The sequence below is a fragment of the Nyctibius grandis genome, chromosome 2 (genome assembly GCF_013368605.1).
Source record: "Nyctibius grandis isolate bNycGra1 chromosome 2, bNycGra1.pri, whole genome shotgun sequence".
Taxonomy (NCBI): Eukaryota; Metazoa; Chordata; class Aves; order Nyctibiiformes; family Nyctibiidae; genus Nyctibius; species Nyctibius grandis.
The window spans coordinates 42,573,923-42,601,637 of NC_090659.1; the positions used below are offsets into that span (position 1 = coordinate 42,573,923).

At 38.8% G+C, this 27,715-nt stretch overlaps 1 protein-coding gene across 1 annotated transcript in view; it reads right to left on the minus strand.

Annotated features, from left to right (window-relative positions):
• The window catches only part of TBL1X (transducin beta like 1 X-linked), a 199,247-nt gene that overhangs the window by 67,742 nt on the left and 103,790 nt on the right, over positions 1-27,715 (minus strand). The window contains exon 3 of the mRNA XM_068425152.1: positions 21,766-21,873. The gene's annotated coding sequence lies outside the window, so the exon portion shown is untranslated. The remainder of the gene's footprint in view (positions 1-21,765; positions 21,874-27,715) is intronic.

The window sequence follows — 27,715 nt, forward strand, 5'->3', positions numbered from 1 at the left end:
TGGAAAATTTCACTCCCCAAAACAAGAGTTTTGTAAATTTCGGAATATGTGAAAATAAAGAATTATAATGGAAACTATCTCAAACTTTTATTGTGGCAGATCCTATTATAAACTATTTATAAAGATACTAACTATGGCTATAAATACTTAGCATTTTCTCTTGAATGATCCTAAGAGAATGGCAATGTTAAATGCTGTAAGGACAAAGATTACATAGGATAGCGCAATGGAACAACAGAAAAATAAATACACAAATTCAGGATATTTCACTGCTGTGTATTTCTGTCTCCAACATTTGGCCCTCAGTGGAAATCTGTTGGCTTTTTTTTTGGTTTGTTTGGGGTTTTTTTTGTGGTGTTTTTTTTTTTTTTTGTGGTTTTTTTTTGTGTTTGTTTTTTTTTTTTTTAAACACAAGCTTCACTAGGTTTACTCCTGGTTTATATTGGTTTGAGCTCTGGAGAAGGGTCACTAAATGCCTCCATTTTTATGGAATGTATAATACTACTTTCCTTGTTGGAAGGTGGAGGGGGAAGGAAGAAGGATGGAGAGACATAATTTGCTTTCAAAGGATGCCTGCAGAAACTTCTAATCTACCACTGAAATAAAAGCTTATTTCTACGTTACATTTCTGCATTCACATTGCTTCATATTTCATAGAGAAACTTCCTATAAAAATCAATACAAAGAATTAAGACTGAGAAATCTCCGTCTTATGAAAACCACCTCAAGCGCCAACTTCAGATGCTGTTTTTTCTTTATTTCTTTTAACTTTTCCTCCGTATGCTCTACATCCAGACTGCAAATAGCAAAGGAAAATTCACGAGCAGCATATCCAGTAGTATAACCCAAGTTGTACAACACAACCACACATATTATCTGCCTTTTGATTCATCCTCCTTCCTTTGCATGCTGTAATTGGCCGTCAGGGGTGAGGCAGTCTCTCTGTCATTTTAGGTTTTCCTGGCTTTCTGTTTTACTGGTAAGACCAGTGGAATAGTTTGCCCTTCTCCTCTTTACCTGGAGGGCGTTGTCCCATTCCTACAAATGCATCACCAGCCATACACAAAGGTTTTTTCCCCTCCTGATCTTCTATCAATTTTTGGTATATTTCAACACAGTATTCTGCTGTTTCCTCCAGTCTAGGGATAGCAGGAGACTTAAGCAGCAGCACTTTGTAAAGTTTGTGTTTTCAGATAGTATTTTAAGTGACTTGCCAGTCCTCACTAGCTATTTTTGCTTCCATTTGTAGATGGGTGAAGAATGTACAACACAGAAAGATAAAGCATCACATTTCTGGTGGCAGCATCATGACGTCCTACACAGCCCTAATATAAATAGCAAAGATTAAAATGCAACACTTTTTAACCTACTTTTTTAAAAAGCTAAACAGCCTAGAAACTAAGATGAACTCAAAAATCCTCGGGGAGTCAGAGACAGACATGACATAATCTAAGTTTTTCATTAAAAAGTTTCAGCGGAATACTTTTCAGGAAGGATTTTAATATATTATGACACAGTTATTAGTTAGCTCAGATTAAATAAAAAAGCACTCCCCTGCTTTAAAAAATCAAGATATAAAGAACTGAAGCCTTAAATCCATACATACAAGGTTTGAGAAGCTTTTGAAGGTTTTAATCCCTAGACAAGAATTGTTTTGTCAGAGAATAAAAAGATTCTAAGTTTTTGGCCTTTCCTCCAAGAAGGACTCTAGGTAAGCTAGAGGTGATAGAAGGGTTGAAGTACATATCAATCATATGTTTGCTATTACAAAAATATTATAAAAGCCACTGACGACCAGAAGGATTTTGGGTGCCTAAAGACTTGAGGGTTACAGGCTGGAAGGAACCTTGGAAGGTCTCTAGTCCAACCCCCTGCCCAAAACAGGGCCAACTCTGGGGTCAGACCAGGCTGCTCAGGGCTTCGACCAGTTGGGGCTTGAAACGCTCCAAGCACAGCCTTCAGGCAGAAATGCTCCACTGCCTCACTCACCATGGGAACACATCGGAAAAAATTTCTCCTTACCCTCAGTCTGAACCTGTTGCAACTTGTACCTCTTGTCTCTCATCCTTCTGCCCTGCACCACTGTGCAGAGACTGGCTCTGCCTCCTTGATGATCCGTTGTAGGTGCTGGAGGGATGTTAGGTACCTCTGAAGCCGTTGCTTCTCCGGGCTGTCCCAGCTTTCCCAGATGATTCTCACAGGGCAAGTGCTCCAGCCCCACCACCTTGGGGGCCCTCCCCAAGCTGCTTCCAGTTTGTCCATGTCTTTCCTGTGTCAGGTCCCAAAACTGGATGCAGATCTAGATTTGGTCTGATGAGTGCCACAGAGAGGGGGACAATCCCTTCCCTTAATCAGCTGGCTGCACTCACACACATACAGCCCAGATAATTTGTTTCTTCTAGTTCACACAACGAGAAATTACAGGAGTGTTATAAGACGCAAAACCTCCATACTGCTTTACAATGAACATCAGTATCGGAGTTAACTGAAAGGAAGTCTTTTTTCCAAATTGGAATAGTCTTACTCATTGTCCTCTTTACTAATTTTATTTGGAAAAATAAGTTTTATTTGGAAAAGACATGCAGGAAGGTAAATGGGGTAACACTCCATACTGTCATGCCTACTGGATCTTCTAAGGATACTGTAACCAAGCAAGTATTTCGGTCATCCAGCTCCTGGAACATAATTCTCAAAGGCTAGTTAGCTATGAAATTCCCTCTACAAGGAATGGGGAAAGTTATGTGCCTGTTTCAAAGATTTATGTGTTTTCCTGTAGCCATGGATTAGACACTTGTCTGAGACCAGGATCCATTGCATCAAATTTCCCTTCCAAATCCAGGCTCCAATTTGTATCTTTGGCTGTAGAGAACTGAGTCAGTATTTTTATTTTAAAAAAAAAATATATAGGAGAAAGGTGGCAGCGGAAGTGGTGTACGAGATTTTGGAGACTGAAGATTAAACTATTCACTTAAGAATTAAAAGGTTCAAACTTGCATTTTCCAGCTCCCAGGAAAGCACACTTCACCCCTGGTTACAGGTTGCTGAAATGAAAACTGTGGAGAAAAGAATGAGAGACTCACGAGCCAAAAGGACGGGGGAGACAAGAGATCTGTAACCCCTCTTAATGATTCCTTGCTTATTGCAGGTACCTTGCAGCTGAATCATGAACCATATATGTTTCAATTTTTTCAGCATCAATGAAAAATATACATAGTAAGTATGAGCAATCGTGTTTACTCAAAGACGAATTTTCATTAATCTTTTCACTCTTCGCTACTGTTTTTTACACATTTTTTACATTTCCTTATTAAGAGAAGATAATTTTGGTCTCTTTTTATTTCTACAGAAACTCAAGAGTCTCTGTAGTATTATGCAAGGAGCAGACATCAACACCTATATTTAAGTATGACACATTACAAGCTTATATTATCACTTAAAACTTGACTCCATTTTAACCATTTGGACTGTAAAGCTCCACGGAGAGTGTTTGCCTCAGGCAAAATTTTTTCTGGAAGGCATAAGCAAAAATAGTTCAGTCATTTCAGAGTGAAGGTGGGGAAAACCCAGTTTTGCCGATATTTATACAGCTGTTTCAATGAGAATGTCTAGTGCTTCCACACTCCGGAGCAGGGACTTGACATTTGGCAGAGGGGTTGCTCTCATGGCAAAGTGCCTTTCCCATCACAGTGAAAATCCACACAAATTTGACTAAAAAAAAACCAACCTCCTAAAAATACTACTTGTATACGCCCTGCACAGGTTTGTCAGAGGCCTGTAACTGAATTAACAAAATATTTTCCTTCCATTAACTTTGCTTCCTACTCAGGCAACAGGAGCTCAGAGTCTTTTTACACAAGGGAAAGCAGACACGTGCTGATGCAGGAGGAAGGGTGAGGACACGGACTGGGAAAGGCGAAGGGCGTCACGGCCACAGGCTGATGGACCACTTCCCAGTTGGTTTCAATTACTCAAGCACTTCTGCTCATCCACTCTCTCCAGATAGCAGAGAATACTCTTTCTTCCCAACAAGTATTTCAGAGGAAAAATAATTATAGCCAAAATATAACACTGATTTGAAATATCTCTGCTGTCCTTCATACTATTTTTATCAGTAATTTATTCCTGCACATTTAGACCGTGTGATCTTTAATGCCTTGTAGCTGTATTTATTAACAATCTTACCTTTATTATTTTTATGAGTTAATGATTTCCCCCCCCCCCAAGCATTCAATTATGAGACTTAGCCAGTTTAGGGAATTATTAAAAAAAGATATTTTAAAAAGTATCATATTTTTCAACAGAAAGTAGATGATTTTTTTTTCCTTCTCCCACTTGTAATTTCGCAGTTAAGAACAGGCTTAAACAGCATAGCTGTTTGATTGCAAGGACACATATTTTACTTGGGTCAAATTTAATTTGAAAATTGCAGAAATTTTTAGCTCTTAATAAATCACTAATATTTAGCCAACTCCTTCGAGCATCAGAAATACACACAAACACACACTGTTCAATGCATGCTCATTCTCAAGGATTGGATTCAAAGACAGAAAAGCAACACAACTTTTTCTTGTCAATGCTACTTTTAAAATGCTGGGTTTTGAGGGGGTACATTTTTCAGCCTTTTCAGCTGTCACTGAGCAATATTTTGGTACTATAAACTAGACAAAAGGCAATCAAATAAAATGCATCAGTGAAGAGCCATCACTTGAATTTTTATTCACTACCAACTTGTACAGAGACGATCTGGGGCTTGAGAAAAGGGATTTTCTAAACCCTACTGTCTGCAAAGGAAGCAAAGATTTACTCACAGGGGTTTCACAATGATGCAAAAAATGATTCCTTTCTCTCCTTTATCAACAGATGCCTTAAAATTTAACCTGATTTTCAAGAATGCTTACAACCCCCAAGGTCCAAAAGACATATGCCTCCCCAGTCCTGCTTTAAACATAGCTTTCAGCTCCTACTGATTCTGTCTGCCATTACAGCAGCAGCAACCAGTGGAGAGCAGAGGTGCATCCATCCTCACCAATGAACTTCCACAAAGCACCTCTTAATCAGTGCTGGGGCTGGCTGACATGCTCTGGGTGAAGGTTCAAGTGCTAGATCATCTCCAGGTGACTGATCTCTCAACTAAGTTGCATATTCTTAAGTAAAAAAATCAAGGAGAGGTGGAGGAAAGAAGCCTGGAGAAAAGAGGTCAAACAAATTTCTACTGGTGTGGAGGTAGAAATAAGTAGGAAAAAAATGACCGACTTAAAAGTAATTCTGATGAATCGAACAGCCCTGTGAATGCACAAACAGTGTTGTTACTTTATCATTAAATATATGTTCCAGTTCCTTGTATTATTAAATTTGTAAAATATTCTGTAAGACATATAGAGTCACTAAGATGCAATGGATATCTATTAATATTAAATGAAACCCTTAAAATTGTTTTACTTTACGTGAGCTAACCAGTGTCCCAATATATCAACTCTTATAATCACTTTTCTAAATAAATACTCTGTTGCAGCAGCTTCATTTTTAAATTGAGGCAAATGGCTTATCTACAGTGAAATGCACAACTTCTGTTTATTTTTTTTATAAGGTTCCTTTTTGCTTATAAGGACGTTTTTATTTAAATTTGTGCTCATGCAAAGTTCTAGCAACCAACATGCTAGAAAGTCTATGAGGTGAAGCTGAAGGGATAAAACCATTTACACTTGATGTCTATAAACACTAATACATAGGGCATGGAACCATATAACACACAAATTACCAGACAGATGATGTAGCACCTCACCAAGTCACCTTACAATGGATGATTGTTAAAATTAAAGTTGCAAAGGCTACTAACTGAGATGGCCTCTCCTGCCACCAGTTGCTGAAGCAATCACCTTTTCTTCTGCAAAGGCAAACCCACTCCCCGAGCTTCTCTCTGGAACCAGCCCCCTGAGCCAGAGAAGAGGCATCAAGAACTTTCCCATGTGGCAAGGTCTGAGCAGAGTTTGAACTGCGGGGCTTAAATTCAGGGGACTGCTGGCAAATTGCATGGTGAGAGAGTCGATGGGTAGGACCGCATACACACATCTGGGGCCATGGAAGAAAAGCTTCAATGAAAGGGCAAAGATGTGTGCACAGTGAAGAAGCAGGAGGCTGCCAAGTTGCGGGGAGGATCCTAGCGAGAACCGTGACGGGCGAGAATGCCAGCTGAAGTGAGGCTCCATTCCAAGAGCACAGAAATGGTTTCCTATTTAATTCCTGCTGTTTAATTTCACCCTCTAATGGCATTTAGGAAGCATCGTTTACTTTGATTACAGGTGAAGCTATTAAACAGAAAAATTGCAAAACTGCTTCTGCTTCAAGTCTATATTCCAAGGATTTCACAACTCCTGAAACACCCACACCACATCCCCCCACTGAAACCACTCAATGGTGCTTAAAAAAACTGGAAAAAAACCAACCTTAATGTCCCCCCCTTCCCCTAAGATTACACACAAAAAAAGACTTGTATTCAGCAAGTGGAATAAATGGGTTCCATACTAGCTGAATTGGTGCCTATAACTATACCTCTAACATAAAATGACATTTTTGCCATTTCAAGAAATCATCCATATTCTTTAGGTATAAGCAGGATACCTGCTCATGCCATTTTCAGAAGTAAGGGATTACACACAGAAGAATGTGAAACTATATTGTAAGTACATATTCCCAAGACAGGATCTGAAATATTACTAATATTAGATGTGAACACACTGTTGTGAAGACTTTGTCTTCATTCAGATATAAGATCAAACTATTTGTACGAAGAGAGAACACAGTCTTGCATACTAAATACGCTTGCACCTCTGGAAAAACTGGAAAAAAGTTCCTCATGGTACTGAGTATACATCCCCTATGTTCTTCTTCCACGTTTGAAAGAAGTGTATCATTTATCTTTACACAATTATAACATAAAAAGCCACACAGGAGACCAAAGAGCTGTGAGCGCATCTCTAATCTTGTGTTAATTCAAAAATCAAACTCCATCTAAAGCCTAAATTCCCCAGCTGTTCCTATGTCCCATACATCAGCTTAAATTTTGTCTGAATCTGAGGTAAGCTAACTGGCTGACCAACTGGGGTGGGGGTGGCCATGGTAGGGAACAGTCGACAGACAAAATTTGCTGGGGACACGATGGCATGGACCTGTTGAATCTCTGATCTCAATTCAAGTTCAGCCCTTAAGTGTGAAAGATAACACAAATGTAGTTAGTTTTCACTCAATTAACGTGACACATCAGAGTTTCTTACCTATACACTCCAGTCTTCTGGTAGGTAATATAAATAAGAGACAGAATGAGCCATTAGAGAACTCACAAACTATTTAACAGAATAGCATCCAGGTCCTTCACACTAATACTTTCTCTTCAACATAAAATGGCAGTTGTGAAGTCACAAATGTACTGCGATAATTAGATGCCCAGTGTTAAACAAACCAGATCACGGAGGTGGTTTACAACTATTCTCTTAATAGCATCTCTTAGGCTTCCTGACAGCATCTAAAATAGTGACTGGACTGCCTGACGTGGCTGGAGAACCTCAATAGCTTTATCTAGCATATCCGTCAACAAGAAAACTGTGATACAGACTTGTCACAGGTTACAGTGTTCAGGTTAAGGACTTCAACAGAAGTCAGTCAGGTATGATACCTCATTAAAATTGTGCTCAAAAGCTGCTAGTGTATCACCTGTGACAAAGAAATGCTGTCAGAAAACCAGTCATTAACATCTCTATTTTTTTCTCCTGCATGGAAAGGCTGAAATTGAGTTCTACTGTTTATGGCTATTTCTGTTGGTTTAGAATCATTCTTTCTAGACTGGGCTTTAAAAACAAAAGTCTGGCCAACATTACCTAGATTTAAGTTGTATGTCCTGCACTCCTGTAGACAATTAAAAATCTCAGTCTTGCTTTATAAACCATCTTCACACAAGATGATAACATAAACCATTTGCAAGATGGATGAATAAAGCTGGCTGGCATGTGGCGGAATGTAGTAACTTATATGACAAATGTGATATAACTTTATTTCAAAACTTTAAAAAAAATTTTTAGAAGTTTAAAAACTTCTAAAAAAAATCTTTAGATGTGAATGAAGTTCTACTATTGTTCTCAATCTGTTTCAGAAATACTAAACCTGAAATCTTAAAATACGAAGAAGAATCTTAACATTTCCACTGCCTGCACTGAACCACTTCAGTTCACACAGACTCCTTCAGGGCATTCAGAAACCGTGTGGTCCAAAGTCTCCTTGTGGATTTCATTCCATGAGATACCAGGCCATTCCCAAGGATGAAAAGGAGCTTGGTTATTTCTGAACAAGCTTGACATTGTTTTCCATTTCCTGAATAAGCATATCAGTCCTTGGCCACCACACAAATCATCTAGTCAGGACAGGCTATTTTTATAGTTCCCAGATGGTCTTCATGTACTTTCACGCATGACATGAGCGCTTCACAGGATACAACCACTCTGGTGACCTTGGTATCTGTGAAACTGTTCTCTCCAAGCAGAGAAAGGTAGGAGCTGTGTCGTGCACAGGGGTACATCTATTCATAGTTATGTCATGCACTTCAGCTAGCACTGCATCATTTTATTTTCACAATGTACCTTGGCATTTGTCATTGGCAGGAGTTCAACTTGTGTCATAAAAAATATACTGTCTCCAGTTTCAGTTCATTCTAGTTATCTACTGCTTCCAAAGAGAAATCTGACAAGCCATTTGCATTCAGGAGTCGATTGGTACTTTTGACCCCAGCTCCATATTTTCACAGCAAACACTCAGCAACATTACCCATTTCTGAAACTATATCGGAGATACTACTGATATTCAGCATTGCTGAATAAACTCTTCCAAAAGATTCCATTGAGGCTGTCTTCACATAGTCTTGGTACTAGTAAGAAAAAAAGTCCAGATTCAAATATTTTGACCTCACCATTATTAAAAATGTATGACTGAAACATAACAACTAACATAACATACGAAAAAAAAAGTCCAGATTCAAACATTTTGACCTCGCCATTGTTAAAGCTATACAACTGAAACATAACAACCAACTACCTCTAGGAAACCCAACAGAAACCATGCCACAAATTACATTCCTTTCCGAGGATAACCAGTTATTCATACAGATTGCTGCTCAACAAAATGGGTAATTTACCACCTCTACAGCAATTCACATAAATGGACATAAATGGTGTTAGTCCATGCAATAAACCACCAATTTTGATGCAGTCAAGATGCTCACAGCCTCTGAAGGCTCCTTCCACACTACTGAGACCCTAAAGCATATCGAAGTGCAACTGGAGTTTGAGAGACCACAGAGAAGGTGGAGCCCGTTGTACAAAAGTAGAGATGACTGTTTATCTGCCCAAGAATATTAGTTGTGGGGGAAGAATTTGAGAAGTGTCCCTGGTGCTTCAACTGCCCTTTTTGGCTCATTACCTTGTAGCTCCAGGCCATAACTGAAACCAAACTACACACCAGCGAGGGGTATTGACACATGACAGAAAAGGCCTGAGGACTTGGACTTGTAACTAAGACAGAAAATAACAGCTTCTGTATGACAACTATTCCAGGCACTTGCTAGACTGGTTTTCATACTCTGCTCCACTTCTGGGCACTACATCAACATAGCAACAAGTTAAAGAAAAGTTGTTGATGATGATGATGAATGGCATGTTGGTTTCAAATAGGCTTAAATGTAGAAGATGAGGAACATTTTATGGAGGTGCAAATATAATGAAAAAGTGACAGTACGCATAAAGCCACAGGACTCACAACAGAAAAGATGCAATGTGCCTTTTTTCTCTCACTTGGAACAACTTCATAATTTTAGTACAATGTTAATAGCAAAATTCACCAAGGAACTTGTGTTTTCTCTCTCCGTTAGGGATTCAAGGGAAAACTCTGCTCTGAGTGTCTGAATTCTGAATTACACCTCCCAGTATCAAACTCCTTGGTCTATACTTTGACAGAGAATTGACATTTTCCTTCCTCGTGTTCAAAACTCTCCACAGTTTTAAAAGCAAGTCTGGAACTCGATGCAGTCACATATTAATCTCTCTGACCTCAAAACTGAGGAAAATAAATGCCACTGAACAAACTAAAAGAAGAAATGCCACCCTTGGATAGCTGAATTGTGCCCGTAAAGATGGCAACAGACTATTACTGGGACTGTGGACAGATTTTTGTTTGGTTGGCTTAGCTACGGAAACCAGGGCTAAAAGCAGAATGAAGTATGGGCCCCAGATATGTGCTCTAGGTGTACCCCAATTTGCAGCCTGGAAGGAGACGTGGGTGTCGCTCCAGAGCTTCGCTCTTCCTCCTGAGCTCTCACATGCTTTGGACAGAAGTCTGCAGGGAAGAACCCCCGTGTGCAACACCAGGAGGGCTCCCCCAGCCCCGGCTCACCAACTGCAGGAGCAGGCTGCGCCAGAGCTGCACCTGCCCTGCACTCAGGACGAGGTGCTGTGACAAGCCTCCGGTCCATATCGTCAGGGCATTAGCATTCCGTGGCCCCTGGTCACACCCTTCAGATGGGAAGTCTGAGCGCTACCTTAGATGCCACCTTAATATGAACAGCAGCAACTGATAAAAACAAACGGATAAAAATCAGGATGTCTGTCTCTGAAGTCTGGCTCCATCACAGATTTTTTTTTGTGACCTTGATTTACACCTGAAAGGGGGTGTTTTGTCAGCTTCAGTCAGTGAGAGGTAAGGTGGCTTTGGTAGGGAGGTATCATCTGGCAGCATCAAAGACTCCTGCCATGGACCTCTCCACTACAGCACCAGCCCAGCCGCTGCAAAGGTCTCTGCGATACACAAATGCAGTGCAGAGGCAGCAATGCAGGTGTAACTTGTATCTTACAATTAAAGTAAAAAATTGAGTGATATATTAAGAGACCTATGCACACACTGAATTATATTTCTCTACCAAAGAGTAAAATCCCTTTTCAGAAAGAATTTCACTAGTGTTTTACAATATCTCTTTATTTATCAGCTTAAATAACATAGTCTGACTACCCTTACAAGTGAGTTGGATGGTAAATGGAGTTCATGGTAAATCCAGTGATTAATTACAAATTGCTGAAGTCTGTTTAGATTAGCTTAAAAACATGTGTTAAAAAGACACATATTTGTTTTCATATCCTACACAATCCTCTTGCCTTAAAAACTTAGAACTATCCCAAAATTTAGTAATAGCAACCTGCAGCCATAGAGAAAAACAGTATTATCCAAAGATAAAATCCTTTGCTATGAAGTCTTCTGTTTTGTCTTGTATAATCCCTAAGCCATTTTTGTGCCAGAGAAAGAAAAATGCCTGTACTACTGAATATTACTACATTTATTTGGAACCACAATGTGCTTGCAAATCAAACACTCATTTGAACACTGACATTAAGAGAAAATATTTCAAGCTTGCTCCATATTGTCCTAATGAAGTATGTTTTATAATTCAAAATAATAAGAGAAACTAAGTAGTTTAAGCTGAAGACTGATTCCAGAAGATTACACTTGATTCTCAATTCCAACTCCGCAACCTTGGGAAATACAACTTAATCTTTTTACTTACTGCCCACTGTGAAGTGCTTTATAATAGTTCACTTAGGATTCATCCACCTCACCAGTGTTTTGTGGTAATTAGCTGGACAAAATTTACAGAAAAAAAATGAAACAAAAAAAAAGACAATAATGCAAATCTTATATTTTGATATGCAAACCACATACCTTCACTTTAAAAATTCCCTTCAAGATACATCATCATCATAATAATAAAAAAAAAACAACCCTGACTTTGAATTCAAGGTTGATTGAATTTCGTCACACTTTCAACCTTCCAGCTTCCTGTTAATTCAAATTATTAATTGGCAGATATCCTGAAGAAGCAGGGGAGGAAAAATCTAATTTGTGCATGTACTTAGACAACCAAAAACTCCCTTTACAATTGCTTATCTCCATATTCCCTCTGTTCATCTTCCAGAAAAGCAACAAAATAAAAGCAGAAGCACTTTCTTAGTAGAAGAGAATGAAGTGCTAAAAGTATAACCCATTTTTCAGCAACTGCAGAAACACACATCCTTACCTTTTTGCTCCCCTTGTTTTCATCACTGGTATTAGTAGTCATTTTTTAACCGCTGCACAATATGGCAAGTCCCTCTGACAGGAGATGCAAAGGCAAAGCCTCTTTCCCAAAGAACTTGCAGTTAAAGCTCTTGACTAAACCCACTGGAGTTATTAAAGTCAAGGATGAGACTTCATGGCTCTCAAGCGAAGCAGGGGCATGACAGTGATCCTGTGGTACTTACAGAACCTAATCTCTTGCAGGTCTAATGGAGGCACAGTTTACGAGGAAGAAAAGGAGGGATGCAGCGGTCTACGTGTAAGTGCATAAAAAAAAAAAAGGATTTCTCCACTTTCTCAGCTCTCTCTTTCTTACATCACCTCCCACGATTATTTTTGTTTTTTATAATTTCTTTGTTACGCTTTTAGAATTTCCCTATTTCCCCTCAGGGTCTGAGGTATTCAGAATGAAGGTTATATTTACACTAGAGTGGCTGAAACTTTGCCTTTTTCTGTTTCCAAGACACAGTTGACTAAACTTGGCAACATTTACAGTATCTGCTGAAATCAACACCTGACTTCCTCTATACCAAGTAGCATTAATTAGATAACTGATGTTAAAAAAAAAAAAGGTGATCACTGTCATCTCTCTCTTTTTGGTATCAGTCCCTTTTTACTGCCACCATTAAATGAGTGAATGGTTAAATCTAGAAATACTTGTAGCATAAAAAATACACAAAAATTCGAACTCAGTTGTGCCAGGTTATGTAGGCAGTAGGAGGGCTGGAGCTAAAAGTAGTACACAGAATCAATTAGGTTGGAAAAGACCTTTAAGATCATTGACTCCAACCATACAATAATTGTACTCATATGCCCTGCAATTTGTTCCTTACTGAAACCCCTACGAACGCCTGACAGCTGAAAGCAGAAAGCCTGGGGTGCTCCAGGTGCCAGCGGCGGGTGAGCCCAGGAGGCTGCAGGATACTTATGGAGCTGCAGAACTCCACTGCAGGGAGCTCGGCCACGGTCGGGCAGAATTTGTACAGCAACGTGTACCCCCGGAGAGGTTTTGCACTTCTTGGTGTATGGCCTGCAAAGCCACGTGAACAAATGTCATTACGGACTTGGGGTTTTATGTTGCTTTTTGTGATATTATTCCCATAGTCAATGGGAATAAAATTAACTTTGGGAAACCAAAAGTCAACCTGCAGAATTTTTTTTTGGCACATCACTGCTAAGAAGATGTCTCAAAGTGAAAATAGCTCAGATCTTTAGGGGCAATACCCCAATACCCCTTTTTGCAGTGTTGTTGCCATAGATAGATACGAACAGCTGTATCTAACCAAAACTTATTCAACCACTTGACTGTTGCACAGGGAGGGCAAGTTACACCTGACAGTCTTTCATCAGTATGGACTCTGGCTAATAGTCAAAAATGCAGTAAACACTCACTTGTTATCACGTGCAACAGCACCAGTTCTCAGTATTTGGCGAAGATACTTATATACGAAAGATATCCGAGCTACAAGCTACGCTGTTACTTTCCAGAATCTGCATGCAAATTAGAAGGCATAATTTAGCCTTTAACATAATCAAATACCCTTTAAACATGAGGGGAGTAGCAGTTTATTTCAATAGGTTCAACACCCAATTCTGACATCTCAAAAGATGGTGCACCATTAAGCACAGCACACAAAACCTCGTTTTTCAATTGCTCCCTCTTCTCAAATCTTTATGTACTCAGAAATACTTCCACTATTCTGTCAGTTCCAAGAGGTAAATAATTTCAGTTGTTGTTTAAACTGATTTGGAAAAAAAACGATGCACCCTGTCATCCCTTCCCCAAGCCCTGGGGTGCTGCAAAATCCAGTCACATCTGCAGTGCATACAGTAAGTAACCACATCTTGGGTTTAAGTCTTGACCACATCCTTTTACCTCCATTTCAGCTTGGTGGGCCTAATTTAAGTAGTGGTTTACTAATTAGATGAAAAAGCATTAAAAATGCCTGCTAAACCAATCAGGAATCAAGTCCCAGTGGCTGTTTCGCCTTCAATGGGCTAATTTCCCTAGTTGCCAGATCAAAGGTATTGCTGATGGCACCGACTCAAACAGCAGAATTCAAACTTGAGGATTAGAGACAATCAAATGCCACTGATGAGCAAACAAAACTAATAATTATAGGTTTTATAAAATGCAGAGGAAGTAAGAGGTTTGTAAGAATTCTACTGATAGCCCAGTTCCTTTTTGCTCCCAGGTCTATTTACTTAACATTTACTGTACTGATCAGGTATAATACAAATAGGGATGGGGGGAGCATAACATCGCCTGGTTTTATTCCAATACTGGACTGAAAAGCCTATTAATTATGTGAAATTACACACCATCCACAAGGAAATCACTGTTGTTTTCAACTGTTAAATTAAAATTACTAGGGGAAAAAAAGTCACTGTGCTTTTAAAGCAATGACGAAATAATTTTTGTATACTGTCTATGATCCAGAAGGAAAGGAGGCAATTCTAAGGGCACAATGTTAATTTTTATGTGCTTTATCAGTTAAAACTCTACATGCTAACCAAAACCTATTCTGCGTTGTTCAAAACAAAACTAAGAGTGACTAAATTATTAGAATTATTCAGATTACAAGATACAGCATAAAATAAATTGTCACTGGTTTTAGTTTTTTTTATGCACAGTCTTTAGGTTCAGATAATACAAAATGCAGGAGCAGGAAAACGTGATCACAGATGCATGAATTTATCTGTTTTATCAGTTCAGTTCTAGTTTAAAGCAGTTTAAATGAGCTTTGATAATGAAAGGCGACAGGACCAGATCAAATGGTGCAAGTGATTTGATTAGCTCCATGCTAACCATCATGGGTAGATTTAATTTAGAACAGAGCGATCACGCCTGACTGTGGTAAACAGCTCAGCATCTGCCTTCCAAGGTAACACTTTCACAGGAGAGAGATTGAGATCTGCTGTCTTGACAAAGTTTTTAGCGAAATCCGCCATTTCAAGCTTCTAGTAACTTCTCAAGACAAACAACTACAATAAAGAGAACAGTGCAAGTTTGCAGAACACCAAGAAACCACTTGATTAATAAAATCTGCTGTGTAAACTCTCCCTAAATCTACTGAAAAGTATAATTAAAATTATGTAAACAAGCCCTGGGGCTGAGTTTAATAGCCGACTACAGCAATTAGGACAAAGCCACAGCAAAAATAATATACCTAAAGTATTTCATCAACACATCAACTCCAGTAGTAACGAACATGCTGCAGTACCAGAAAAAACTTCTTCCATCCCTGTAAAAACAAGGCCACTCCTATTTTGTTTTCTCTTTCAAAGGGACAGGCAATTCTTCCACTGCATAGCAACAACAGTTTAAATCAATACAAATGCAATCTCATTTGCCTCCAATATATTTGTGTCAAAATTTTAGGAACGCAAAACATAATATAATGATGCAGATTGTCACCTAGCAATGAGTTCTCAATATTTGCTCTCCTGGGAAATCCTAAACCAAAACTGACTTAAGAGTCAAGAGAAGAACATGTGTGAAGAGGCTAGACTTCAAAAAACCTCTAGTAAAGTTACACTCTTTACTCACAGCGCTGTATGCAAGGTGAGAGAGCAGGCACTGATTACAGGAGGGATGACCACAGTAAGGAGAGAGAGCTCTGAGAGACATGGCACCATGAAAGCTTTGGGGAATGACTGAAACAAGCACCGCAAGAGAAATGGAAATTCTACGTAAGGAGATTTTGTAAATTCTCAAAACATTGACATTGATGGAAAAGTTAATATAAAGGAAAGAAAGATGGTTAGTTTATAGCGAAAAAAAAAGGAAACCAGCAAATTTTTATTTATACCTATCACAACACTGGTAATAGGCAATAATAACAGGCTTAATCTACCTCAGATACCAAGTTTTCCCTCATTTTTGGATGTTGGCCACACAAGCCAATCAAGCATCTACAGAGCAGAGAAACTCAGAGGATCCCTAGGCTCCAGCCTCCCAGCTGGGAATGTCAGCACATTCTTTCCTCCCCTTCCACTCAGCCTCCCTGATCCAACTGCTTCTACTGATTCCCTGCCCCATCCCTCGGGGCACAGTCTTCAAATCCGTGTCGCTACAGACAGCTTGTTTCCTTGACTTTTGCTGGTCTGACCTTGGCGTATTTTATTTAAAACTGATATTGTTACTCTTTTTCTTTAATGATCTGTGCATAACTTTAGACATCTACTTATGGGGAGAATTTTCACTTTTTGAGCTTGCAAACACTGCATATATTAACACAATTCCAAAATATTATCTAATTAGGATGAATTTAAAATATTTGGGCTTTCTCTTAAGCAGATAATTTGCAAAGATCCATCAGTATCTAGAGAGAAAGTGAATGCATACATAAAAAGGGAGAACGGCTTCTCCAGTTTACTACTAAATAGAGATTTATCAGCTGAAATTGTTTAAAACAGAATCATCCCACTATGATTAATAGTTTGACATAAAGCTGGAGTGGTTAAAAAGAAGGAAATTAACAAAAATATTGGAATGATATTGTATAATCTGGAAAGGTCTGAAGCAATGTTTTGGGAAAACATGGCTGGAAAGACCTCCTGGCGTATCAGATACCAAGTTTAACCTTAGTCATATTTTATCACAGCTGCACTTTTAGCTCAAAAAATAAAGAATTTGCAAAAAAATCATGAAACTGGCGATGTAAAATGAGGTTATTGTGCTAAAACCTAAAGTAATACATTTTTAAAACACGGGATTAATTTACACTTGAGGTCAACAAACATTTTGAAGCAAATGATTAAGCCTCAAATGACCAAAGATACTTAATATCTGTATTCATGGAATGGAATCACATGAGTAACAAGGAGACACTGTTTCATTTAAGGCCAAATTACAATGTTTATTCCAGAAGGTGCACTACACCCTTCATTTGTGCCAGTAAAAGGATTACTGTTTTTGCATGATGCTGCTACATTTTTAATATAGAGGAAAAGACTCATCTCAATGTCAAAACGTATTCATATCAGATCTGCTCTGGAACAAAGTTTGTAACTTGAAAGCTCAAAGGACAAATAAGCATATTTTCTGCATTTCATTTCTCTACAATTCTAACATTAAGCAAGTCTTTTAACATCGAACTTATTAATAATAAGGCAACATGATTAACATGTTTAAAGTCTAGTTTGGGTTATATGCGCCATATGATTCAATTCCTGTATAAAAGCCAGCAGTTACACTTGAATTACACCAAGATTTCTCCAAACTCATTTTGTTTTGCTATCAGTGTTGAGCAGAAGAGGCAGAAACAGCAGTAGCAGCCTTAAGCTAAAATACCAGAAGCAGCATTTGACTGCTCAGGATGTATTTACATACCATTCTGAAGCAACTCCTTGCTCTACCTTGATCTGGAACAGTATTTCTGAACTAGCAGTCCAGAAATTGCCACTAACTAGTGTGGTAGGAATACTTATTCAGACAGACTGCTGTTTTTCTAATCTTGTCAACTACACATAATAGAACATATTCTGAACACATGTTTTTAGATGAACCAGCTAGAATGCAAGTTTGCCTTAATGGCTTTTGCAATTGCAAACGGAAGAATTGGTTGGTAAAGGCAAAAGTACACTAAGCAGCTGTAAAATACTACTGTAAACAAATTGCAAGTTGACTTTTCACATATTATACATGTTTCATAACTGCCTATCTAGACAAAAGTTACCAAATGTGTGATACACTATTTATTTACATAATTAAAAGATCATAAACAAATAATATATAGTGTAAATAGTTCAGCATAAAAATAAAAGTATTATTTCATTTGCAGGCCAGTTCCAGCTCCGTGTCGGACTAAGGTACGTGATATACGGAATCTATTAAGGAGGCTCTCAAACAGTAACCCAAATGGAAGCTTTAATTGGGGTTTTTGGGGTGGTTTTTTTTTGTTTCTTTTTTTTTTTTTTTCTAGTATCTCCCACCAAGCTAACCTCAGGTTTTGCTTGACACTTTATATTTCAACAAAGAGAGAAAATGTCTAGCCAGACTCTTGGACTCACTGGAATCAGTAAGAAAGGTGCTCATGGCCTCAGACCAACTATTACTAATAGGGATGGGCATAGATCACTACAGTACAAACTCTTCAAAACATGGCATCATTGCCTTTGTGTTTATGAAGAATTCTCTGAGTCAGACTGGCATCTTTTCTGTGTTGTGGAGAATCAAAAATATCTTATATTTTTAAAATTCGTTTTACAATGTAATAATTCTTTAAACATACAAACTAAAAAAAATAGGGTTTTTTCTATTTTCTATCAAGGAATGTAAAAATTATTAATCATTATATCCAGAGACCTTGATTATGGGGGAACTGAGTAGGGATTAGAGCGAAATTATTTTACATTTCCTTGATCAGAGATATACAATCATGCTATAGAAGGCGGCTCCTATGATTGATTATTCTGTTTATTAGGACTGGAAGCAGGCTAGATAAAAGGGAAATTAATTTGTGCATGCATCAGTTGAACTCAGCTTATTTAAACTGACTTAAGTTGATGATAAATACAATTCATGTTACAGAGATTTGGGATGCTTGCTTATTTACATTATAGCCCACAGAGTAACCAATGAAAAAGTTAACCATCTTGGATATAACAGAAATTACAAAACCACTTTGTTTTATGACAATGCATACATAGTTTGAAAGAGCCTCTTACCTGTTCCCCATATATTTTCTGAGTAGGTATCAGTCGTATTAACCCAGCCTCCTGAACTATTTATTAGGAGAAGATGCAGCGCTATACAACCCTGGGAAACCATCTCACGCAATATGGATTATCCAAAAGGAATGGGCTTTGCCCACATCAATACAAAGACCAGTTTGAGACACACCTCACAAATGGGTGCACAATGTAGAACTGGGTGCGCTGCAGCTGTTTGCCTCTGCTCCTTAGCTGGAGTTTACTGTCTGGTACAGCTGAACCAGATCAAGAGACCGTCTGGTCTCTCCTTGCCTGCTTTAAAGCTAGAGCATCCCGGTGTGTTTTAACAGACTTCAGCAAGAGCAGGCTGGAAACAGGACTTTGTGCTGAAACAGTCAGGGGCACTCGAGTATGCTGCTCTTTCGGTTCAGGTGTGGGCTCTACTGTAATAGCTTAAATCGTCACAGCTTTTTCTGTGGTGAGCATTCGCTCTCCAACTATACCATTACAACAACTTTACTAAGTCAGTGTAATCACATTAATGGAAGAAAAGCTCGGGCCAAGGTACTCCATTACAAAGCGAAGTGTGAACCTGTGACCTCGGTGTATAGGTAAAAATGTAGTACCAGTGATGACATGCTTGTAATTCCATTTTGATTAATTATACCTGAAATCTCGCCAGTTCACACCAAAGAATTACATCTTAACTCTCACTACTACAGATAACTAAACTTTTGAGAAAAAATAATCATTTTATTTTTTTTCTCTTACACCATTCAGAGTGAAGATTAGACAGTAAAATATCATGTGAAAATGCTCACAGGCAGCCTGAAGATAGAAATCCTTCTAAAATTAACTGATGTTAATCTGTGTATGGGGCACAAATCTTTAGCATGCACTATTTATATAATATTATGATTATCCATAAATTATATCCATGTTCCATTAAATCGAAGCAGTTCTGCATTTGGGAGAAAGTACAGACATGAAAATGTGGAAGGACTCTCCCTACCCACTGCCACCAGGGACCAAAGGCCACTATTAAATAGTCCAGAAAAGACAACCTGTGACAAAAAATTACACTCTAATCCTGGGTTAAGGGTGTAATTAGACTGAAATATGCACTACACATTAAAAAAAAAAAATCAAAAAACCCCCCAACAAACTCAGCTAGAAATTAATTTAAATAGGAAATTTTGGGCTAAAGAAAACAGACAAGAAAGCAAAGGGCCTCCAACTTCTGATTCATGTTTTAAAAGAATACAAACATGCCATGCAAAAAAACCCCAAAACCAACATATATTTTCTTCTCTGTAAGTAGAGAAAAAGCACTATTACAGATAAGCAGGCCATTAGTAACCAAAATGAACGTTAAAAGACAACTTTAAAATAGCACACCCAGATAATTTGTGCCTTAGAGTACTTGCGAGAGTATAATTTCAATGACACTAATTTTCAATGTATTTTGGAACACCAGAGAAATTCAGTAAGACTGCTAGCATTTTCTGCCAATATTTGAAGATGGCAAGTGGTATGATCTCTGTAATTATAGAGCTCTAAGCCATTATTAATTTCAGGCAAAATAACCAGCAAACTGATAAAGGATAAATTCACTGGGAAATGACACGAATAAAACCGACGCCAGTCAACATCATTTTATAGAAACTTGGTCAGTAAAACAGAAAGTTTGATTTAATCATCTGATGAAGTTATGAACTGTCGTCAGTAGAAGTTACTCTATAGATGAAACACATAGACTTTCTGAACAGCGTTTAGCTTACAGCCACACAACATTCAGAGTAAGAAATTATTATCAGTGTCAGCAAATGTGATTAAGATATAAATATAAAACAGTAGCTGTTAACAGGAAATAATAATTGAAGAAGAGTGTTCTACATTACTCCAATAAAATCATCCAGTACTAGCTCAACATTATCTAAGAGTATCATCAACTATACAAAAGTAAATATTGTTGATAGCAGTTATGGCACAGAAGATGTCAGACTGGTTAATAAAGGTAGCAGAGTGGTAATTCAGAGTAATATGGATTGCTTTGTAAGATGGGGACAGTGCATTACAGCCAAGCGGACTTATGTAGCAAGCAAGCAAGCACGCAGGCAATACCCACAAAACAGTGCATAGAAACCAAGGACTTTATATATATAATCTTTATGGCACAGAAACAATTCAATAGAAAGTCCAATGAAACCTTATGACAAAAAGGAGTAATAAAACCCCCACATATATAAGTGCATGCGAACAGAGATACTACTTTTGTTCACAGCATTAGTGATACTGGAATAGTGAACACAGCTGTCTAGCCACCATACTGTTCTCCCAGGATGGCAAAGATCTTGTTTTTTCTTGATGTTTTCTCCATAATTTGCCAAAAAAGGGGAAGAATTCTGGACCTCCTTAAGATGTTAATCAGAATACCCCACATGCTGTTATTAGCACAGTGAGTGATTTAGAAGGTCGTTGTGTGAAAAGAGCACAGCAACAATTTGAAAAGGCTGCAGAGTATCAATGAATGTTATGTGAACACAGAAACAGTCTCCAGAGAGAGACTTTCAAGCCAAACGTTAGTCACCGGGCAGTATTGACACTGGTGTAGCTACAGTGGTAAGACAGATCTTACCACTGATGTGTTTTGGGGTTATTTCCTACCATAGTAATTACTTAACACCAAAGCCACTGAATCGTACATTACTTCTTTGCTCTCCTACACTATGGCTCTTCAGTCTGTAGCTTAAAAAACATCCCTGAATAAATGTAGAATTTTTGTCAAATTTGAGAGAGCTGGACTGCCATAGCATTAAATGACAGCACCAGTAGAAGTACATCATCACATATATGCATAGGAACTAACTGCATGCGTGGCTTCACCAGGAAAACGACTGAAAGGCAATTGGATAGGAAACCAGATTCCTGAGGTAAGCTCCCGTTTGGTGATCACTTTTGGCTTACCTGGTCGTGAGACCCTTGAGCTGCTGAATGCTGCTCCTCGCAGGCTGCTGTCAAGAGTCTGGGGGTTTGAGTTACCATGGAGATCACCGCATCTGACAGCTGAGAGGGCTGCAATGAGAGACAGAAGTACCCATCAAGCCAGTTTCCATCACTTCATCAAAAGAAGAGCATTTGACTCCTTTTGCTTTTGGCATTGGCCAAGGTACTAGCTCCCAAGCTAGGAGCTTCAGTAGAACCTTAAGGGGAAGAAATCCACCACAGAAGGAATCAGAAAGGCAAGGGCAAGCCCCAGTGACTCACAGTATTCTAGCGCTTTGCAAAGCCGTGCCCTTTTTCAAGAACCTGGAAGAATCTTAATACACCCTGAGCTTGGCTGAACAATTTTCAGCCTCTTTGGTCAAGTACAGCATCAGTAAGCAATTCATCCAGAACCGCCACTAAGCATGGGACTGAAATGCCAGCACATTGCCCCAGAACAGCAGGGGACACACAGAAGTGCTCCCTGAGAAAGTTTCCAGTGGGAACTGGTTGAGCGCCACTTCTGTGCAAAAAGAAGTAGGCCAAAGAAATTACATTCCTGTATGTTTTTGGGGGAAAGTCTAAAGGAAAGAATTTATGAAAATCAAACACGAAAGATAGCCTGGCATTCTTCTGCAATAATAAACCTATTTGCAGACTTTTCCATGCCTGCCATCAAGCATGACAAGTAAAGCCTTATTTCATATTTCCTCTGCCATTCGGTCGCCATGTATCTTGACTAGTTTCCTACTCCTGCATTTCAAGCTTTAAGTCTTATGCTCAGTTTTTGTCTATATAATCTAATAATTAAATGCTGTAAAGTGAAATGAGATATTCATTGGAGACTTTTAAAATTAATTATACTCTTCCACACAAATGTCTAACAGCTTTTAAAACTATACATTAAGGATCATTTTATGATATAATCGATTTAATAAATAACGTATTTAAACACATCGTCAGGAGAAGCTTTCATAAATCCAATTCTAATTCTCAGTCTGCAATACTACATGTTCTCATTTACATCACTGTGAGACAAGTACACCGTCTAACCAAGTGTAACTACCCACCGGAGAAGGAATATTCTAATCAGAGGTGAATGACTACACATTCACACAAAGTATTAACAATATATCAGCTAGAAGTCCATAGTCTGTCTGAGCTTGTCTACTGAATGCGCATGAACCTCCACCTACCTGGCTACCTAAATAATTACGCATCTAATTCTCAGACGGCATTCTGAGATGAATGTTGTCATCCCTCCATCTTGTTTTTGAATTCTCTCCCATCTCATTTTTCTGTGGAGCATGTTTATGCAAAATATAACACACACAAGAAGCACAACTCTGTGTAAATACAAAATCTGAAATTCCAAGCAACAACTAGAGGATTTTTCGGTTACAACTTCTTCAACGTCTTATGGGAAAACTGTCAAAGGTATTATTATCTTAAAATTATCTCTATTCAATACACTGACTTTATGCTATGCAACAGTAACTAACACATACTGAGGCTGCTCTGATGCAAATACCAGGAAAATAACTGGCTCATCTCTGCTGAAGGCTTCTGCAAGATTCGCAGAGTTCAAAGGACCTTGTAAAATACCAGATACTCATATTGTAGCACTGTAGATGGAAGTATTGTTACTGAAGAAATTGTATTAATTCTTTCTGTCGTAATTACATTCATAAATTAGTTGGGCCATGTTTTCATTTGTTCTGTTTACAAATCTTATATACTGGATCACTGGTCGCTTTTAGCAGTGATGGGATCACTTAAAGGCCATTTATCTGCCCACGTTGCTACAGAGCAGGCCAAAGGTTATCAATACAGGCAGCACTGGTAACACCGGCTGGAGGAGCTAATCGAATCCTATAGTAAGAGCAGCTTTGGTTACCTTGCCAGACAACTTTTTGGTAAAGATGTTCATACTGGCTCTCTTCTGAAAAATTTTTTTGTGTGAAGAATAGAGCCAAGTAAATAAATGATTTTCAAGAATGAAGCAAGGGGAAAGATTAGAGATCAAAAGATATTATTTCTTTATTATTGTTTTATTACCCGTAAGTGTCAGTGACACTTAAAATTTACATAGATTTCCCTTACGATGGGGTGAGAGCAAACTTATGGATAGTTGTAGTAATTTGTTATGCTAGCGGATGCACCTACTCATAAAGGCTTTACTCAACAAGAGAGTTTCTTAAAACTTAATTTCATACAGAAGTGCTAATACAAGCTTTGAAATAAAGAGTATGCAAAGACAGAAAATGTTTTTTTAACTTTTGTTTTTCAGCTTTCATTGGTAATATTAAGATTACAACCTATCACTACTTACAATGGGATTAAGTTCTTCATAATTTAGAAAGAAATTGAAAAAAAAAACCCACCAGAGATCACAGAATACAGCTGCAAAAGTGATTAGGGCACTGTAGAAAATATTTCAGTATGAAGTATTTGGAGAGTTCAACTGTATAGTTTATAAAAAAAAAAAAGACAGATGACCTGATTACAGCACTTAAGTATTTTCATGGGTAGAAAATACAAAGTACCAACAGGCTTGTTAATCTAGCAAAGTAGTGTATACATAAAACAAATCAGCATCTGGAAGCTGATGCCAAATTCAAATGAGAAATAAAGCACATGCTTTTCACAGAATCACAGAATCACAGAATGTTAGGGATTGGAAGGGACCTCGAAAGATCATCTAGTCCAATCCCCCTGCCGGAGCAGGATTACCTAGAGCATGTCACACAGGAATGCGTCCAGGCGGGTTTTGAATGTCTCCAGAGAAGGAGACTCCACAACCTCTCTGGGCAGCCTGTTCCAGTGTTCGGTCACCCTCACCGTAAAGAAGTTTTTCCTCGTATTCATGTGGAACCTCCTGTGTTCCAGCTTGCACCCATTGCCCCTTGTCCTGTCACTGGATGTCACTGAGAAGAGCCTGGCTCCATCCTCATGACACTTGCCCTTTACATATTTATAAACATTAATGAGATCACCCCTCAGTCTCCTCTTCTCCAAGCTAAGGAGACCCAGCTCCCTCAGCCTCTCCTCATAAGGGAGATGTTCCACCCCCTTAATCATCTTTTCATCATCTGTGAACAACCATTAGCACAGCTATCAAAAGGAGAATGGGGGGATTGGACTAGATGATCTTTCGAGGTCCCTTCCAGTCCCTAACATTCTGTGATTCTGTGATTCTGTGTAATGCAGAGATTCTCCGTTTGCTGATATAAGGTTTAGTGGGACTTTTCTAGAAGACGAATTTTTGTGAAAACGCAAGTTATCCTGCAGTCATACACAAGTTACTGAGTTTCATACAGCTAGGCAAATTTTGCAATAGGGAGAAAGGGAGATCAGGTGATGCAGTCACCCCTTCCAGGTCATAAATTCAGTGTATTATGATCTGAAACGACTGTTTAGCTTTGTAACTAAGGCACTGGATGGCGATAAGCATTGTGCATGCTAGCACATACTAGCACATACTTAGCGACACATATGCACACATACACACACACATACAGTGAGAGAGAAGGTGTGTTTAGGCCCTGTGTGGAGTCAGAGAATTACAACCACCCTTTCAGAGACAGGTAGACTAAATTCTGCTGCGAATAATATTCTGGCTTCTAATTTAGGAAGCCATTTCTTTCCTCCATGAGCTGAAAGGACTCGGTTACAGGAGAGCGGTAGCAGGAGCTCCCTTCACACGGGTCACTTGGGGCATCAGCAAGATGACCGAAGGCAGGCAATGCAAATGCTGCTCTCTGAATCTGCGCCTCCACTCTGCAGGTGCAGAGCAATGAATAACAGCACTTTGTGTTGTTAACTGTCCCATCTCTGCGGGCAGTAAGCTTTCTGGGCAGAAAAAGCTTCCTACCGGGGCATTTCAGTGGGCCAGACAAGCAGTTCCCCAGCTCAGCTAAAACCTAGGTGCTGCCGTGACCCCCCAGCACCATGCGTCCAGCTCTCTCCCTACAATGGCAGCTTTACTCCGGGCACACAAGTAACACGGGCTTCTCACAACAGGGGAAACGGGAGAAGGAAAGGAAATAAGAAAAAGATATGACCTAAACGTTACACTGAACTGCTCTCATAGTTAGCAACCTGAAAAATTTCAACCCTTAAGCAAAGATAAGGAAAGATATTGGAAGGGTCAACTTAGCCAGTGTTAGTGCTGTTGCTGTGCCTTGGGGTGCTAAGCTGCCAGGAAATTTAACCATATTTAAATATCAACGAAAAATAATAGTTAAAAAATTTCATTCATTTTCACCGATCTTAAATCTGGTGCACACGGTGTGACTTTGGATGCTGCACTGCTTTTGAAAACACAAAAGTCAGCTGAACGATGCAAATACGTCCATCGATCTCCTTATCTCTCAGCTGCTCCACTGGCCACAACCTCCATGAAGCAAAACGGTGGAAAACATGGACATCCAACTCACACGTAGTTGATACAAACGTCCCTGCTTACATTAGAAGTGTAAATTTAACTGAAGCATACTGACGTTGCCTTTCACCCCTCTCCCCACAGCGCCGGTCGGAGAGCAGCTGCCTGCCAGGACAGGGCAGAGTACAGGCTCGGTGTCAGTGCCAACCCACACAGCAGCATCTACAGTGAGAAGTCAGTAAAGTGACATTCGCTTAAAGGAGGCCTGAATTTAGAGCTGCCCTTAATAGGCCATAGATGAAATACTGCATTTATCCACTGCTTCATATGTAGGTTTCCTTTTGCAGGCACCTGCACAACTTTAGGACACTGAAATTGGGGGCCAGATTTTTAGGAGGCACTTGAAATTATCAGCTGTGCAGGTGGCTAGGGGTGAAAGCACCTAAACAGTAGTGTAGATTTACTTTTGATTTAAACTCAGAGTAATTAGTCACATCATTTAGGAAGATGTTTTTGTAAATACTACTGAATTCCTCTAAAGAGATTTAGATGCTTAAATATTTTTCCAATCTATGTTTAAATACTATTTCTGCATAGTTTCAACTAAATAATTTTATTTCTTTTTACTAAATAACATAGATGAGGAGAAACCAAACCAGTTACATTACTATTCTGTTTCACCACATTTCTCTTAACTCTGTTCCATAATAAAAAAACATTAATTGAGTGACTAATTTATTATGCCCCTCCTTTCTGGATTTTAAAGGCACAGGAGAGTTTAAATGATACATAGGCCATTTTCAACAGACACTGAACTACACAAGCATTTTTGAGATATTTCACTGTATCTCTGGGAAAGAAATGCAGGACACCTAGTGCACTACATGAATATTTTGTTTTCTTTCAATTTGATAAACAGCTTTAATATTTTCAAACAACCCCTAGGGGATTATACTCGTAGTAAACCAGGACTATATGGAAGATTCCAATAGGACATCAATAATTATGCCACCCTTCTGCACAAAATAACCTAAAATGTATTTTCTAAAACAATTCTTAAAAAGTGTATGAATCAATGAAGAGAACATTCCAACATTTGCAAAATTTCTGCTGATGTGCTGGGTTTTTAGTTTCTTTATGGGTTATCATTATATAGACATATAATCACAGTGGGATAACCACATCTGTGGCTACCCCTGGGGCATGACCGGCCATTAGCCTGTACAAGAATCATGGATAACGCTGCAGTCACATGGAGCCAAAACCAGGACGGCCATTTTCAACACATCACAATGTGGTGACTTTCTCTACCATGTTTCCAAGGAGTACCTATGCACTGGAAATGCAATCTCTGTTCAGAGGAACCCACAAAATGCCTGCCTATTAATGTATTTGCCCATAGGTCATATAGAGTAAATAAACACTATTTAATGGCTTGCTATGATAAAAAATTTCCTCTCTAGACACATATCTATCTTTCCCCCCATAGCCACCTCCTCTAAAGGAAGTTAGGAGAGGTTTTTTTTTTTTACTTTAACTCTACCATAG